The sequence below is a fragment of the Vicugna pacos genome, unplaced genomic scaffold (assembly GCF_048564905.1).
Source record: "Vicugna pacos unplaced genomic scaffold, VicPac4 scaffold_20, whole genome shotgun sequence".
Taxonomy (NCBI): Eukaryota; Metazoa; Chordata; class Mammalia; order Artiodactyla; family Camelidae; genus Vicugna; species Vicugna pacos.
In genome coordinates, this window is record NW_027328741.1 from 77,702,556 (window position 1) to 77,720,670 (window position 18,115).

The 18,115-nt window shown below is 41.5% G+C and overlaps 1 long non-coding RNA gene across 1 annotated transcript in view; it reads left to right on the top strand.

Moving 5' to 3' along the window:
- The first annotated feature begins 473 nt into the window (after positions 1–473).
- The window catches only part of LOC140694037 (uncharacterized), a 333,619-nt gene continuing 315,977 nt past the window's right edge, over positions 474–18,115 (top strand). Inside the window, exon 1 of the long non-coding RNA XR_012069779.1 lies at positions 474–648. This is a non-coding gene — a long non-coding RNA (uncharacterized lncRNA). The remainder of the gene's footprint in view (positions 649–18,115) is intronic.

Here is an 18,115-nt window from a genome sequence, read left to right on the forward strand (position 1 = left end):
GAGGATGACCCGTTTTATGTTCCTCAAATGCTTCTAGCAAGTTGCCCCGTGTTTTGTTTGTCTTCTTCAATAGTCCTACCTTACTGCCGTTCAGGGAGACAAGAGAATATTATTTAGCAGGATGTTTAGCAGTAGCTTTCTTTCAAATAACACCTGACAGAGGACAGTTCTTGCCCATTGGATACTGTTGTGCTTATAAATTTTAAGGAACGGGTGATTTTTTTTTTTTTTGCCTTGTGGGATATTGCGTTCTTAGTGGGAGAAACTCTTACAACAATGTGTACAGTTGGACTTAACATAGTGGATATGTTAAGAAATTCAAAACAGCTGATATGAAAACAGTGTGAATTGTGTATATATATATATATATATATTTATATACATATTTATTGTGTTAACTCATGTGTCCGTGGCTTTGATTAGGGTCTCAAAGCCGTTCACAGTTTTACAGACTTACCTTTTCTTTATTCTAGCTGCAGAGCTCCCAAGGACCAGACTGACTATGAGAAAAACCCAGCCATGAAGGTGCTCTTGTTCCATTTTGTCAACTACTACTCCTCGTGTTTCTACATCACATTCTTTAAGGGCAGATTTGTGACTTATCCATGAGATCTGATGTATTCCCTGTAAAAATACAGAAATGAAGAGGTGTGAATACAGCTTTGTGTTCTGACAGTCTAACCTGTTTCAGGTTTTCTCTTAGTTGCCCAATGAGGAGTGTCTTTACTCTCTTTTCCTTAGATTATTTTTAGGCATAAAATAATGACTTTATTTCATGTTAGAGCTATCTAAAATTTAGATGAGATTTTCTTTCTAATATTCCAGTGTGACCCAAGTGGCTGTCTCCTTGAACTGATGACACAGCTGACAATAATCATGGGAGGACATTCCATCTGGAATAACATACAAGAGGTGTTACTTCCGTGAGTACTCAGTCATATGTTCTTGGGGTGAGAACGGCCCACCCACCCACGTCATTTTCCTGCGTGGCCATCTCTAGAACAGGGGAGACTCTCTGCTTATTAAAGCTCTCCAGATAAGATGATCCAGCCAACATTATAAACGTACCTGCTGTTTAATAATTATGTTTAAATACCTTCCTTTTTATGTTTAACATAAATCCTCAAGTGCTATAGTCTCTGCTTATTAGCACATCACTGGGGACTGACTGATCAGAGCCCATTGAGAGATGGCCCTTTTTGGGGCCATGAACTAAGTTTTCCTACAACTTCCTGCAAATTTCTCCTCCTTTTATATATGCATTTAAAAATCCATAACAGGAATTTGTGGAGTGCCTAGTATGTGCTAGTCACTGTATTAAATGTTGTACAAATATGTATGTGTGCATGTGTGTGTGTGTACAATTTAATCACCCAAACAATCCTTATTCTTATCTTCCTTTTGTAAATGAAGATCCTGTGGTTTAAAGAGGGTAACTGATTTGCCCAAGCTCTCATTGCCAATAAGAGACCACTGTGGGACTCAGATGTAAGACCCTATCTCTCTGAATCCAGGTTCTTCTAAGAACAGAGACTCTCTTAGGGTCCTAAGGCACAGGGTTACATAATGTTTTAAGAGACACTTGTCTAAAATAATAACAACAGAGGTTTTGACTTACTGTTCTCTTCCTAAAAATGAGAAAAGCAGATGTTAGCAAAGGTCACACTGTCCTTTTGATTTTCACATAAGCACAATCCCACATCAAAGTGGACTGTCCAGTGTTATCTGCAATTTCTGAACATTTCAAGAAGCTTACTGTATTCACTTTCTGTTGCTGTTGTAACTAGTATCCCCAAACATCATGGTAGTAGGAAGAAAAAAGAAAAAGTCTCCACTAAACAACACAAATTTAACCTTGTAGTTTTCTTGAACGCAGAAGCCTGCTGAAGTCAAAGTGTTGGCACGGCTGTTTCTGAAGGTCTCAGGGGAACATGTATCTTTGACTTTTCTGTCTTCCAGAGGCCACCTGCGTCTCTTGGCCTGTGACCTCTTTTCTCTTTCTCAAGGTCAGCATGGTTGTGTGCCTCTGACTCTGATCCTGTGGTCAGATCTCCTGTCCTCTCTCCCCTCTTCTGCCTCCTTCTTCCTCCTTTAACGACCCTGGTGATTACACTGGGCCCACATCTATAATCCAGCTGGTCTCTCTTAGAGTTGACTGGTTAGCAACCTTAACCACATCTGCAACCATAGGCCCCTTTGCCAGGGAATCTGACCTCTTCCTATGTTCTGGGGATAAGGACATAGACATAATGGCGGGGAACATTTTTCTGCCTACCACACTAACATTTTTAAGATAATTTCTGGCTTTGAGTTTCTGTTTTCATGAAACTGTTGATCTCTCTTCTGTCTTGCCTTCCACACCAGCATTCTGCTCCTGGCCAACCTAACTGCAGAGCTCACCCCTCTCTGTGGTGTCCCCCAAAACCACTTACACAAGCAGGTCTTATTGTTGTTTGTAGCATGGGGGAGAAACTCAAACAACTTGAATTTTGAAATAAAAAACCTCCATCATTTTAAAATCTTCCATGCCACTATAAAAAAATTTATTTTTTTAACTTTGTTTTCTAATTTTTAAACTATTTTAAACTTTGTAACTTTTTTTAAACTTTACTTTTTTTCTTATCATCCTTCATTGTAGGCTCCAGAAACCTGGTATTCTGCCCACCACAACCAAGTTTGTTTTTATTGTTTCTCCTCCCTTCCCTAACCTTCCTTCTCTCTCCCTTATTACCAAGTTTCTGTCCATTCTCTTTATAGGGCAGTTAAATTATTTTTTCTTTGTTTCTTTCCTTCTGTTTTTGCCGAGTGAACATCTTTGGGTGTCAGTGTGTCCTTCCAAGTTTCTTCACATGGGCTCCATCTTTCAGCTTCAGTATGGAATACTGGGGTCTGTCTCGAAACAAAGGCATTTCCCTTGTCCCCCAGCTCACCACGCCCTTCAAAAAAAAGATTCTGATCTTCACTGTGAAATGAATCTTTTTTTCCCTGCTGTGCAGTAGACAACCCTTAACCTGAGCTCACAGTCAGATATTTCCAGAGGAGTAAAAGTAGGTCATGTGCAAATAATACTACTTTTCTCTGTGAAAAGTAATAGATCAGATAGAGGAAATACTTAACTCAGATTACTCAAAAGAATTTCCTGAAGGAAATAAGTAAATTATTTAATACTAAATTTTGTTGAATCTGGTAATCCGTGAGCTATTTTTACCAATCAAGAAGGATATATTTCCAAAACTGTTACTTAGCAGTTTATGTGAAATGAAACTTGCTCACATGAACTAGTTTAAAATAAAGGATGCATTATAGTATCTGTGGTCTGTTTATACCTTCGCTTAAGTAAGCACATTGTTCTAGGTTCCAGTGATCTGAACTTTGCCTGCATGTATTTCTACTAGGGGCTAAAATATTTAGAGAATATATTTTGAATTATGTTTCCCTTTTTTGAAAACCAGGAATTCTGAATTGTAGCCAAGTTCGAGGGTGGCTTGTTTTTTCCTCACTGCCTCTTCTCTTTGTATAAGTGCAGTTTCCTTCTTAATTTTTCATATAAAATCCTAACATACCAAAGATCTATCAATTACTGTTGCTGCACCAAAACTATACCCATCCTCAAAAATACATAGGAAGGGAAAAGAAAACTTATCAAAATTAGCGACAATTTTCATGCTATTTAAATATGTCTAAAGGAACATAATGAAATGAATTTCACTGTATCTCACCTGCCTCCATCCCCCCAATACCATGTAGGGTTCTTGAGTAGGATTCTGGGAGCAAATAAAGAAGGACAGTGATGCCGTGATCCAGGCTCCCTCTGGGGTCTCCCCAGCACTTGGATCGGCACCTGGTATAAAGTAGGTCTCAGTCCGAGCCAGCTGAGTGAGTGAATGACTCACAGGCATCGAATGCGTAACATCAGTGAATTAACAGCATTCTTTGTAGGACTCAGAGGATAAGCTGTGTGCCCTGTGGCCTTCCCAGCCTCACATACCATTTTGATGTTGGGGTCATTTCTGGGAATGTTATTCTGTACTGGACAAAAGGCTAGTACAATTCCAGGGTTAAGCAAATTTCCTAGGGAAATTTTATGATAAAATATTAAGAAAAATAGTTAAATGCCCAAAATGACATAGCATTGTCCTTTGGTGTTTAGATAATATATGGCTATAATTTTCTTACTTTATATGTTTTCTACATTTTCCACTGTGCGTATGTACTACTATATAATAAGAAAATCAAATGATTAAAAGAGAAAATCTCTCTTCTCCAGATATGATTTGGGTAGAGGATGAGTCAGATACATATAATAAGAGAATCTTAAATACATGTGTCCATAATTCACTCTTTAAATTCAGGAACAGGAAACTCAGGAATGAAATAGATTAAGAGAATCAAAAATACTTGTATTCAAGATTAGCAAGTAGGAGTGTCCTCAACAGAAATGGTGATAATCTATAATTCAGGGATTAAATGTGATAATAAAGGTACAAAGACAACATGAAGTAGAAAATGCCACGTGGCAAGCACAGAGTAAAGGGCAATTTACTATGATTATGCCAATATGTGTGGTCAATTCCCAAGCAAATGATTGTGTAACCCCCGCTAGAGGGAGAAAGCTTCCAGCCTTGGCTGGAGAGGGGGGAGGATCCAGTGTCTGTATTTTTTAAAATGTCTACAGGTGCTTCTCATGTGCAAATTGATATCCCTGCATGAGAACCATAACCCAACAGAAAACCCAAAAGACCGAGGACAATGATGGGTGGACGACAGCCCAAGCTTTTCTGCCACTGATGAGTGGTTCCACTCAGGAAGACTGAGCAAGAGGCTCAGAGTCTTAGCTAAGGAAAAGCAAGTCGGGACTTCTAATATGACCTAATGCCACCGACGTGGGAGGGCAGTTCAGCACAAGAAGGGAGCGCCAGATGAGTTAACATGGAAGTTTCATTCTGGATCCAAACCGTGATGGATTTGGGTCCCAGAGGGTAAAAGCCCTTCTTCCCTGGGGCATGGACCGGATTCCACAAGTGGCTGAGACAGGAAGTATGAGGCAGAGAAAAATTCCCCCAGGAGAATCCCGAGTTTGCTTACCAGGGAGGGTGATGGATGAGTGCGGTCCCAGCACCACCCGCACCGCAGGGCTCCGAGGGGCTGTGGAGCTGCGCGCCCCCGGCCGGACCTCAGACCTGCCTGCAGCACTCTGGGCTGCGGCCTGGGGAGCGGCTTCAGCAGCAGGCTGGCCCCATCATTCTCGTAGGTGCTGCAGTGACCCCCAACCCTGTGGCCACGGTGATCCCAAGCCAAGGGTCTAAGTGACTTCAACCCTATTTACAGGTGACCACAGCCGGTTAGCCAGTGCTGCTCAAAAGGCAGATCCCCCACGGGGTTTTGATGTGTCAGGGGGGTTGCTAATACCTGGCCTGCTTTGAATCATTTCATCCTGACAGCAGCCTGGGCAGTTGAAGTTTCATCTCTCAATTTTATTTCAACTTTTTTTGTTGAAAGTATAGTTGGTTTACAATATTGTGTTAATTCTTGCTGTACAGCATAGTGATTCATATATATATATATATATATATATATATATATATATATATATATATTCCTTGTTATATACTTTTCCCCTATAGTCTATTAAAAGTTATTGAGTGTAGTTCCCTGTGCTATACAGTAGGATCTTGTTGTTTGAAACAAAAATTACTAAACAAAATAACAAATTAAGCAGACTAAACCTAGCCATATATATGACACAGTTGAGTTTATCTCAGGATTTTAAATGTGGTTTTGATCTCCAGGATCGCTTTATCAAATTATCATATGTAAAGTGCCTGTGGAACACTTCTCAGAAAAATGTTTTAAAATCATAAGATTTAGAGAATAAAGAAGGAAGGTAATTATACTGAAAAGCAGATATCAAAATATAGAAATGGGCATTTGTGATACAGTAATATCTGAAATATTGGAAGAACGTGTTGAATAAGAGGATCCAGTGGTGAGTCTACTAACCGCAACATTCTGCCATAGCAGTGAGTGTAAATCACCTTCTGAGATCTGCAACAATTGCATTTTGAATGTAAATAAAGTTAAATAACAAATAAGCCATGAAGTGCGGATTCAGATTCAGGGGTATCTCGAGTCCATATCCCCAGCACTTCCCAGAGCTCCCTGCTCTTCCCCTAATGTCATTGAAAGAAGTGGGGAAAGTTTGTGAAGCGAAGGGCATGTTCCATTGCAAAGAAATCTCGTAGCAAACCTGGGAGCATGGCCAGTGAAAGGTTAATGCTGAGATTAGAGGCCGTGGGAAACCAAGCAGAGGCAGCTCTTTACAAGTCACATCAAATGCTCTGTGTGTGTCTACGTGTGTATGCATACAGACGTGTGGGCATGTATGATGTATACACCTGCCTTTCATGTGAAGCCACCTCACTGTCCAAATTTGAAATCCATCCAAACGTGCAGTGCAGTCAGTCGAAGCTCAGCCAGACGCTATGTTGTCTGTTATTGCTCTGTCTCTTCTGCTGAACTCCACGAGTAAACCACATGCCAGCTGTTGCTTTCAGGGACAAGAGCTCTGTAGGTCACAGGTCCATGCCTTGTTTCACTGCCAAATCTGATTTCCTTTCAGGACAAGTTACCATTTGAAAAAGGGGGAAGCATTCAGTTGACCCACAAGCCTCTAAGTGAGGAAAAAAATATCCTTAGAGATAGCTCTATGGGACAGCATCCAGAAGGGGGCAGAGCACTGGGCTGCGAGTCGAGGCTGTTTCTTTCAAGCTCTGCACTGAATTTGAGGTGGCATGTCACTTCTTTGGCCCTTGATTTGTTCAGCTTAAATTAGGGTTTTGGACCTGTTCTATCCAACGTTAGAGTATCACTTTTTTGCTCGGTGACCCTCCATGGCTCCGCAATTCCTTCAAAGGGAAAGATGCCCACATCCTCACGGCAGCCTCTAAGGCTCCACCCCCCAAACCACCACTTATTTCCTATTCACTGTGGCCCACACCAGTCTCCATGATGTCTGTCCTGCGTGAGTGTCCTCCAGGCCTGTGATCACTGTTCCCTCTGCCCCTCCGCTGCCCACCCCTTTGCTTCTGTCTTTGTCTTATTCAAAGGTCACTGCCCCATCCCCACTCCTCCCTAGCACACATTCCTCACCCTCCTTTATTTTCCTCCACAGCACTTATCACCAGCTCAAAGTCCCTGTATTACTTTATTTTACTTATTTTCTCTGACGATTTTCAGACTGGAAAGGCCATGGTGGATAATAGCAGAGAAATGGGGGTAAAAATGTCAAATGCGGGAAGGCATCTTCTAAAATCTAAAATGCCCACCTGAAAAGGAGGTAGGAGATAAAGTAGTAGTAGTCGTTACAATTTTGGTAAACCCAAGGTGCCTAGTCAGGACTAGTTTTCACAATATTTGAGGGTAGGGAGGCAGCAATAAAAAGAAATTTATCCTGAAAACAAGAAATTAAATTCTTGGGAAGATGATGTATTCAGCTTGAGATTTCAGTAATACTTTTATGACCTTGGTCTGATAATATCCTGCCTTATAATTTGATCTGTTTGACAGCTGGGTCATGAATCTAATGGTGCCACAGTTTCGGGAGCAGAACAGACCACTCCACGAAGGGAACTGGACAACCATCTGTATCCCATGGACAAACAGGGGTTATTTTATGAATACCCTGAAATGAGTAAGTCATCAGTGGAGATTTCTGTGCTGTCGGTTATACTAGAATATGCTTTGGGTCTCAGAAGCATCGGTTACTGAGCCAAACAATGTCCTAGCATACCGAAACGGAACCCACTTTTCTCCATTAGATGCAATTATGCAGTCAGGCTTTCAAATAGGGTGCCTGTGTGTATCTTTGTCAATATTTATGTTGTACAAAGCTGAAGATTGACTGCCAAAGAATGAAATGGGATACTCATTCAGGTACATCTCCACCATTGATTCTCAGATCCTTCTGGTCATGTCGTCTAAGGATGAACTCAGAACCATTACTAGATGTGACTCAGCTCGGGATGTAGCCCGTGTGGCACAGCTGTTGGCTGATATCCTTCTAAACAGAGTCATGTGAGCCAGCCAGCCTGTGCAGAAAGCCCGCAAAAGCATCCTGCCTCATTGCAGCAAGGTTCACAGGGTCACCCCTTCCACATCTCACACCTGCCTTTGATATTGTTCCTATTTCTTCTGGCTGATGGTTTCTGCATGATTCCTTGAGTGACCTCATGGCACATCACTGGCTTGATTTCAGGATGAATTTGCTGATCTGGAGTATCGGTAGAACACAGACCCCTCCTTCTCCAATGTCTTTGTCCATTTCTGTACATTTGCTTGGGCTCTGTTTCTCTATGGTTGAACTTGGTTTTGAGCTCTCAGTTGCCTTTAAATTGTTGCATCTCAAAATAGATTTCCATAGGAAACTTTATCTTTACTATTATGCATGGCGCACTTTTATCTACTAGAATGCTGATGATGTGCACGTTTTGTATCTGAGCCCTTTCAGCTCACCATTGCCTTGAAGTAGTTTTTTTTTTTTTTTTTAGCTTAGGAGACAGGAAAGGATTTTTGTCAATAGGATTTGCATTTAAGCATGCAGGTTCATGTCTGCAAAGTCACCACTTTGTGCTTCCTGTTTATAAGTCTACAGATAGAGGGAGTTTTCTTTTTCCTAATTTACATTCTATATATAAAATAACTGCTTTTAAAAATATACATTATACATAGAAACGCATCTGGTTCCCTCGGTGAATGAAAGGTCATCTTGTGGCATCTTCAGTCAGCTATGCTTTGTGGCCTGGTGTCTGATTTGAGTTTCATCTTTGCTTTTGTTGTGTTTAGTGACCAGGTTCCATTAAGGGTGCAGCTGCTGTCCCTGGTGTAGAAATTATGTTCATTTATTCTTCTTATTTTCAAAAGGACTTTAAGCCAATGACCTGTTATTCCAAAATGAGTCATAATTGTAAATATGTGTTATTGGGGCTATTACCAGCATTAATAATAACAACAACATTCTGGGGGCAGCATATCATTTGGTATTTTAATACACACAAAAAAAAGCCTTGGAAAAAAGTTATTGTTCTAATTAAGTCAAATAAAGGTCATGAAAGGAAAAATTGTACGCTTTTGGGAGAAATTGATAGGACTTTTAGAACTTTATAGTCTCATTAAAATACCAATTAAATAATTCAGCCTAACTCTACCCTACATAACAGGATGGCATAACAGCTATTCTAGAGAGATTGTTCAGATTTATTCATTTTCCTATTATCTAAATAATCCCTGATGAATTAGAAAATTCAATCCATTTCTGAGAGTAGGCAGCCTGTTATTCTGTATTCAACGCTGGAGTGAAACTTATTTTTGTGTTCTTTTCATTCACGGGAGATAGAATTTCCAAGTGTTTTTTGAATTCTTTTTGTTCCTCTAAAATAAAGTGCCTTTGGTGGTGATCCCCTGACCTCAGTTTCCTCCTCCCAGTTTTTCCCATGATCATTAATGACACCCCACCTGCCTTTTTAGTTATGCCTCTTAGCTGCTGAAGGGGAACAGCTACTGACAGATGACCCTGGAGCCCTCCACCCATGCCTCGTTTGGCCTCTAAACCAGCCACCAACACTAGTCTCCTTCGCCTGAAGTAACTTTCTCTGCTTTTCTGCCTGGAAGGACTCTTGCCAAGCCTTGGCAGGAACCCCTCCACTTTTTAGAGATTTTCTGCTCTCCTTTCTAGGCATGAATTGCACTTGATTCCTGTCTTGATGGTGCGTGATCGTGTCCGTGTCCATTGTTCTCCCCAGATGGACTGATCCTGTCGGAGGCAGTAGTCAGGCTTTTCATATTCCTGTCCATGTCTGGTGCACCACAGCCTGGACCCAGGTTCTCATACGTGTTTAAGTGACTTGAGCTTGGAGTTTCAACATACTCACATACAACTGTTAGATGAGGTGGCGGTAAAATTGTCCCCAAGGCCCCCACAAGGTTCTATATGGCATATGCTTTTTTCTGGGAGAAATTTCTCTTTTTTTTGTTTTCATGAATTCCCCACTGTCCTTTGAGATTATTAGAGTAACCCTGAGTTGTTAACCACAATATCTCTCCCCCCACCAGCCAATGATCCTGCTGCCTGAGAACTCAGACATGGGACATAAGAGAAATAATCTATCAGTCTTAAAATCTGGAAGCCATAAGATACCGTTTTGTACTTAGAGCACCCACAGCACAAACACCAGTCTCTCAAGAATTTGACGCTGCCTTCCCAGAGGGCGGGTGCCATAAGTGGAATGCTGTGAGGGATGAAGTGAGAGCTCTGCATCTCTGGTACTGCCTTTTCCACCCTTGCTGTGTTAACTTGATCTTCCCTTCATATATTATGTTCTCCATTTAATTTACTGCATTTAATATCAGTTGTTCTTCAACATCTCCTTGCGCCCGCCCCCTCCTTTCCCTATCTCTCCAGTGCTCTCCCACCCACGCCTCTCCTGCGCTCTCCAGGACCAGGCCTGTCTCCCCCACGCCCTCACCTCTGTTCTGACTGCCCACCACCTGCACTGACATTTCCTTAACTCCGCAGAATAAACTTTCCAAAATGGCAGCTGAGTAACTGGGGGCGATTTTAGACCTCTTATCTCTTTACTGATTCATTCATTTATCCAACCAACAAACATTGAGTACTGCTATGCCAAACACTGCATCAACTGCTGGGGAGACCAAGACAGGTAAGACTTGGTGTCTGCACTTCCCAGGCCAGGCGAGGCATGGCAAGTAGTTAATGGATTGCTAAGCAGGTGAACACAAATTGGACTTCCTAGAGCTGGAAATATTTGAACTGAATCTTGAAAGGTGAAAGGAAGTTAGCTCTCAATTTTGTGGTAGAGGGAGTGGACACTTCATGCAGAGAGGTAGAGACATATATGTGTACACAGCATGAAGCGGCTTGGCCAGACTGAAGAACAACAAGTAGAGCTAGAACAAAGGATCCATAGGTGGGAATATCAGGTGCACAAGGACTCTGTCACGATGGGCCTTGTGTGCTTAGACTTCAATATATCCTTAAGGAAGCAGGGATATATTGGAATATTTGTAAGAGAATTGCATAATGTTTATGTTGCAGAATATCTGGTTATTCTGGCAGCAGAATGGAAGATACTATTTTTGGGGGGAGGCCCATATTTTGGGGGAAAGGATATTTCGGGGACCAACCCAGGTAACCCAGACAACAATTGGCACATGCCTGCAGAGAGGCCGTGGGCAGAAGGAGAGAGACATGGGCGGCATAAGTGGTGACTGCTGCAGTGGGGACTGCTGGACCGGGGCGGCGGGCCGCAGAGCTGCTGAGTTGACTTTCAGTGACCCATCCAGAGAGCAGATCTGCAGGGGGAGTGTAAGGGGAGGAGCTGGTTTCGAGGAGATGGTTCTGTGTGTGACATTTTGAGTGCGAAGTGTCTATGGGACATCTAAGGGGTGATGTCCATTGTTAAGCTGGTTTCACCAGTCAGGAGCTCAGAGGAGCTGTGGGTGAGGCTGTGGGGGCGATTCAGTCCTGCCAGGTGGAGGACTGAAGACGAGGCCTTGGGGAAAAGGGCCATGTACATGGCAAATGGGAGAAGAGAGGTCCACCAAGAGAAAGAAGAATAGCAGTGCAGTTGAGAGAAAACGAGTTGAGGCAACACAGAGAAGGCTGTAACCTGGCTTAAGAGGGATTTGAACACTGAATAAAAGGAGCGTAGTGAGAAAGGGGGTTGTGTGGGGCATAAAAGCAAGGGCTAAAGCCCACCTCTAATTGTCTAAACTGAGGAAAAGGCGGAGGAGGACTACACTTAGGTAGCTTTTAAAAAACAGATCTGTGTGTATCTGTGTGTGTGCATATGTGCACACACACCTTTCTGCCTGGGCTTTTAAAATTTATTTAAGTAAAACAAAAATTGAGGGGGGAAAATATTCCCCTGAGAGGAAAATATTTGTCCACCGCAAAAGCTACCTGGTAATCAAATAAAGAGGAGCTGAAAATGCCCACTGGTTTGAAACACGCAGCCACTGGCAGTGAAGCTCCTGTCTCATTGCCACAGTGAGGGCCGTGGGGGATGCAGTGCTCTGAGCCCTGGAGGAGTCATCAGCGCAGGCACTTCTCCAAGAAACTAAACTTTAAAGGGAAGAAGAAAGTATAGAAAGTAACAGAGAGCAATACAGGGCCGTGAGGGAGGATTGGGCGAGGGTCAGTTTTGTTTTACAGGGGGCGTTTCTGGCCTTGCTGAGTTGCTAGGCCTTTGTTCTTCTTGGTCTTTGTTCCAAAAGCTTTTTAGAAAGTTCTTCTCGCTTGAATATCTGAACAGATTAAATCATGTTGGGTTATTTCTAGTGTTTTATTTTTTAATTAAAAAATTATCTGGAATTTATTTTAATGTCAAAAGTGAGGACAATGTACCAGGCCTTCTAGTGATTTAGCTAATTACACCAGTACCTGAATCCACTGATTTTAAGTGTCAGTTTTATAATATTACTAAAATCTCTTAAATATCCATGCCTATTCTTGAAATGTATTCTATTTCATTCATACTCTCAGCACACTATTACTATACTGTTTCCACGACCATAGATTAATACCTCCTACAATTGGTCCTATTTTATCCTTTTCCAGAATGTCCCTAATATTACAAATTCAAACATCCCTCCTCATTATTTTATTTGTATATTTGTGTATATTTCTGGAAGAAATTTAGGATCACCTTTCAGAATTTTTTCTTAAATCCATTCAGGTTTATTAAGTAAATTTGCATTCAGATACTAAATTTATTTTGGAGAAAAAATGTTCTATGTCCCCCAAAATTGAGTCTGCCAACTGAAGAGGATGGTGCATTCTACTGTTCATTCAATAATCATTTTTTTCTCTTTTTTAAGTCATTTATCAGAATCATTTTAACATTTTTCATTAATTTATTTCTGAAGAGTCTGTGCCTTTGCTGTCATTATAAATGGTAACTTTTCTGAGTTTGAACAGGGATGATTGCTAATGAAGTCTTAATTTCTAGTTTCTCTTGAATAAGAAGGGGATCAGACAGTGTGGGGCCCTCTTTCCAATATGGTGACTGTGAGCAGTGCATTTCATTAGGATGTCCACTTGCCAATTTGCCAGTGGCTGCACCCACTCCACATATTTCTGCTACTTACCTGCCCCCTGTAGGCAGATGTGTTCATGTAGGGTTAGGTGGGTTATGGAAACAGATACTGACATCAATGCTGCCACACTGCTGACCCTGTGGCATCACTAACTCTGGTTCTTTCTCTGTGACCTCCTTGAATATGACAGCTCCTTTTGGGCTGTGGACATGAGGCATCTTTCCAGCACTGTCGGTTTTTCTGCAACACACCCCTGCCTCTCAGGTCAGAAGCAAATGTCAGCTCCTCCTACCCATCCACCCCATCCATGGTCTTGCCGTTCCTGGCCAGAGTGGTCCCTATCCCTTGACTGAGCAGTAACACTAAAGGGACTACAAACTTGCCTCTCATCCACAGTCTTAATTACATACCTGTGCTAGTTTACTTAAATGTCTGCCAGTTAGGGTCTAAAAGTCTTTTAGATCTCTGGCCTTATCATTTCTAACTGCTCCCTCACCCCATGGAACAGCTTAATGCAGATCTCTGCTGCCCCATCTGTAGCAATGCCCTGTAAACTACAGACAGAGAGAAAAGAACTTCTAAGCCACCACCATAACTTTGACTTCTTGTGACCACACAGACCATAGAAATATCAAGATAAAAATTCCTGAAGAAGGATATTTTGCTAAGGAAGACACTTTAATTGCATACCTTTCTGTGACTTGTAATAACTTCAAAGACTCTCTGAATGTGCTGCACTCACCTTCCCAGACTCAAGGGAGCTTGCTCACTTGCCTGTTTTCAGTGCATTTCCTCCAACATTCTCTATGCAGAGCTTTCCCAAAAGTACATTCCTTATTCCGATTTAAATTCTTCTATACAACCACAATATTCTTTTTCTTAATCCTCAATGACAAATCATCTTCCAAGATTGTATTATTTCAACACTGAGAGTGAATAATATGCTTCAAGATTCCCAAGTTTATTACCAGCAAATAACTATGGTTGGTTGGAGATTTTTAAGTATGTTATTCCTACTAAGGTTATATACATGAAAGAAACAGGTTGTAATGAGTCTTCTTCCCAGAGATTTTATATTTGCCTTTTGTTTGGATTCTTTCACTGTTGAATAATATTATTACCATGAATGTCTTTTCTCTTTGGGATGTAGTTCACCATTTGCCCCTCTCTCTTTACAGGAGTAGAGGAATTGATGTTGGCCTTCCATCCATCCACCACTCCATGTTGTGTGTCCATTCCTTCAACAGGTATTCAGTTTGGGTTCACCACCTTATCTGTGGCCTCTTTCCAGTGGCCCCTCTGTTGGATCTGGAGAACAATATATTGCAAATCAGAGTGGGTATGTGGAAACTTGACTACCCAGTATAGACGCATGGTGCCAAAAAAAGCCCAGGACATTGCAGCGTGGCAGCCCACCATGCAAGGAACAGCAATTCTGGTTGTGGTGGACCAATGTGAGTAAAAAGTCTTCATGGGCTGAAGACTTTGAAAAGTCCAAACATGCATTGACATTGCTTCCTAAGGAATCCAGTGTTGAGTATTGTTTAATATGAGAGGGAGATGCTAACACTATCATCGCTATAAACAACATATTTGTTGAAACTGTAATTGTTATTATTTTAATATTTTTTATAATTATTATTTGTGACATACAAGAGCTCTTACAGAAGCAGTTGTTAAGAAGCGTGGCCATTATACTGTTGCTGAAGTGTTAATTCAGTAGAAGCATGGTAATAGTATTAATAAGTACTCACTCGTTTCATCCTCACTTGGCTTTAAAGGTTTCCCAGCAGTGCTTGTATAATGGAGATAGAAATCCATCCATTTAAGAGTTTGTAGAACCTAAAATAAGAGCAGTCATTCCACCGTATTTTACCATATATTCCAGACTATCAGTTTAAAGTAGGAAAAACATGATGAGGCCATACAAACCCTTTGTGCATCCCCAATGATTCATTATATTCCTGGACCCCTGGAGCAGAGGTTCTTCCAGAATGTGGTCCCATTTCTCCTCCCCACCCCACTCTTGGCCATTGCTACCCACTGTTGGCCATTAGCTAAGCTTCCTCATGTCCTGCATGTGTCTGTTCTGTGAGGAAACAGAACTCAGCTGTTTACAAACTGTAGTGACTATGACCAGTTTGAACAGTCTCTCTCCTTCCCTGCCCACACCCCCACAAGGCAACAGGGGCCTCACAACCACAGCAATTCCCATGCCAGCCCATCAGGGAGCCTTCTTCCCTAGAAATGTTCTTACAACCAGGGCTGTTTCTTCCCTTACTTCGCTGCCAGTTTCACTCCCAGGTTACAGTCCCCAACAAAAGGCTATCCCAGTTTGAATGCCTTAATCAAGTCATATTTACACTAAGTCCCTGGCACTTTCCCATGAGCACTCATAGAAACAGAACAGGGCCTGGCAGTGGCTGTGGGCCAGGTTCCTGGGTGAGGGGACTTGCTGGGCCCTTCAGGTTCTGTAGTCTGGCCCAAGATTTGCTCCCAGCACGGCGTCTTCCGATCTGCATGATTTCGGGCAAGGCTTCAACACTTCAGAGCTTCATTTAATCCCTTCTTCATATTTTAAGACTGTTATGTACCAAAAAGTGTGCTTAGGGAATTCAGTGAGTCAATGAATGGATGTCACATAAGATGGTCCTCAGGGAATTTTAGTTATTTTCATTATGCACCATCGATAAAATTGGCTGCACAGACTTGGCCAGGTATCACAGCTACAGGCACAAGAATTTGACAATGTGTCACTGTGGATCATAGTCACTATTTTACACAGTAAAACAGCTACCTGAGACCACTCAGCTGTCAGCCCACCAAACTCCCCACCCCAAGATCCCTGAATTTATCTGATTTGCTTGCTACCCCTTCTTTTTGGAGAAAGTTGGCAAATCACACACAGTCAATGACTGCAAGTTTATGTCCATTCCCATTCACTCAATTTGCCCCATTTTCAGTATCCACTGTGCTGCAAAACATAGACTAATGTTCAGAATATAACAGCAAGTCCTTTCCCGTTCCACAGTCAGAGAAGCATAAATCTGTCATGTTTAATATGGCATATGACACTAAGCAAGGCAGGAAAACAGGCTCCTGTGCTTTAAGAAAATTTTTAGTAATGACGTTTGAAACTAAAAGTGTTTTTGTTTGACCTTCAGCTAACCAGAAAATTCAATTGACTCCTATTACCCATTCCTCAGGTGTCGTGGTTTGATTGTATTAGGCACTTTTTCCTCATCTCCCCAGCATGACTTTGCTCCATCAGCACAGATGGAGTGTCTCCAAGGCTGCTCCGTGTGCATGGGCGTGTGTGTGCACACATGTGCCCCCACTGATTGGTGCCACTGATTCATATCCAGGGGTTGTTCTGTCTTATAACTCAGGCATTTCTTTATTGTATCCTAGAAAATTGCTTTTAGATCATTGATTGAACTATAGACCATCCTCTTGCCCGCATTAGGAAGTGACGTCTTCCAAGACACAGGTCCTCTGTGCTTGTATTTATGTATAAGTAAGAATTAAATATGCATGTCATCCCCTCATATATTTAATTTGTTCCTTCCCAATTGAATGTGCAGAATAAAGGCTAACTTCCCATAACAGGAGAACTTTTAGGAAGAAAGAAGAAGGAATTAGCCACCAGGGAGAAGACAGTATATCAAGCAGGAGTTTGGTATAAAATCATTCACTCTAAAACTGCTCTGGCTCAATAAATAAGTGGAATTGACATTGTTGTATCATGCCAGAGCATCTGCTATTGAAGACTGATTTTAATTTACTTTGATATAACTGGAAAATTGTGTTGGAACAACATGGGAAATGAAGCACACTGCATCTATCTTTACTCCTGAATTGTGTCTCACAGCTACTCAGTTTTGAGGAAAAGTATCTTGTCTGGAGACAATACAATTATTTTCATTGTTGGAATTTTTCTAGCTTCCAGAAGCACATCTGCAGGTGATTCTGTAAAAGTCTAGAGTTGACTTAAATAGCAGGAAATTTTAGCCTATTGAAATCAGGAGAAGTGAAATATTTTTGCCTACCACCACCACCACCACCACCAGCAGGCAAGCACGTGTACACCCAGAGAGATTTCACATCAGATGGAATGACAAAGCTGGTTCTGTTACCGAGGCCAAACTTGTTCTGCTCGTTGCAAAACAGTGATAAAAAAAAGTATATCAGGAGACAAGGTTCTGGAGCAAGTATTCAGAAAGCTGGCAGACCAGGAAGATGGGGGAATAATGTCCTGGAGAATCATCTTGCCCAAGTCAGAATTCAGGCCACTTGTAAGCTAAAAAGGGGAGGGAGTGTGGTTGGCTGTGCAAACTTCTTGCTGCAGGCATTCTTTGTTCTTGCAGTCATCCATGTGGGTCAGGCTGTGGTGTCCCTGTAAATCTCCAACAAAACAAAGGTTATTCTCTATTTTGCAACTTGCCATCCCTGCATAAGTGCAGAAGTGCTAACATCATTAAAGGTCAGAGCCCCGAGAATAGGCTTTTCTGTAGGTTTTAGGATAAAGGCAACGTTGTTTTACAAAAGGTGCAGAGCCAGCAAGATTAAGCCTGGAAAACAGGGCACAGTGCTTCAAACTAAAGGAACAGATCCAATGTGGCATCAGATTTGTTCTCTATTAGTTTGAGTTAGGGGAAATTTTCAGTAGAAAATCCCCTCAGTTTTTTTTCTTGCTTTACCTGATATCTTGTTTGTTGTCTTGTGGTCTCATGGTGTCTAAACCATATGTTCAGATGAATACTATTAAAATTATATGGTGCAGAAAACATATCTGTTCTGCTTCAAAAAATGACTGAAACATTTAGCTTTGTTTATTCCCATAAAATTTGGATTGAATCATTTCTCAACTTTCTTCTTCCTTCAAACCAGCATTTTACTGGAGGGATTAAAGCCCAAATTAAAGAATTTTGCAGGGAAATATACACAAAATGTTATGATAACTCACAGAGAAAAAGTGTGATAATATGTGTGTATATGTCCA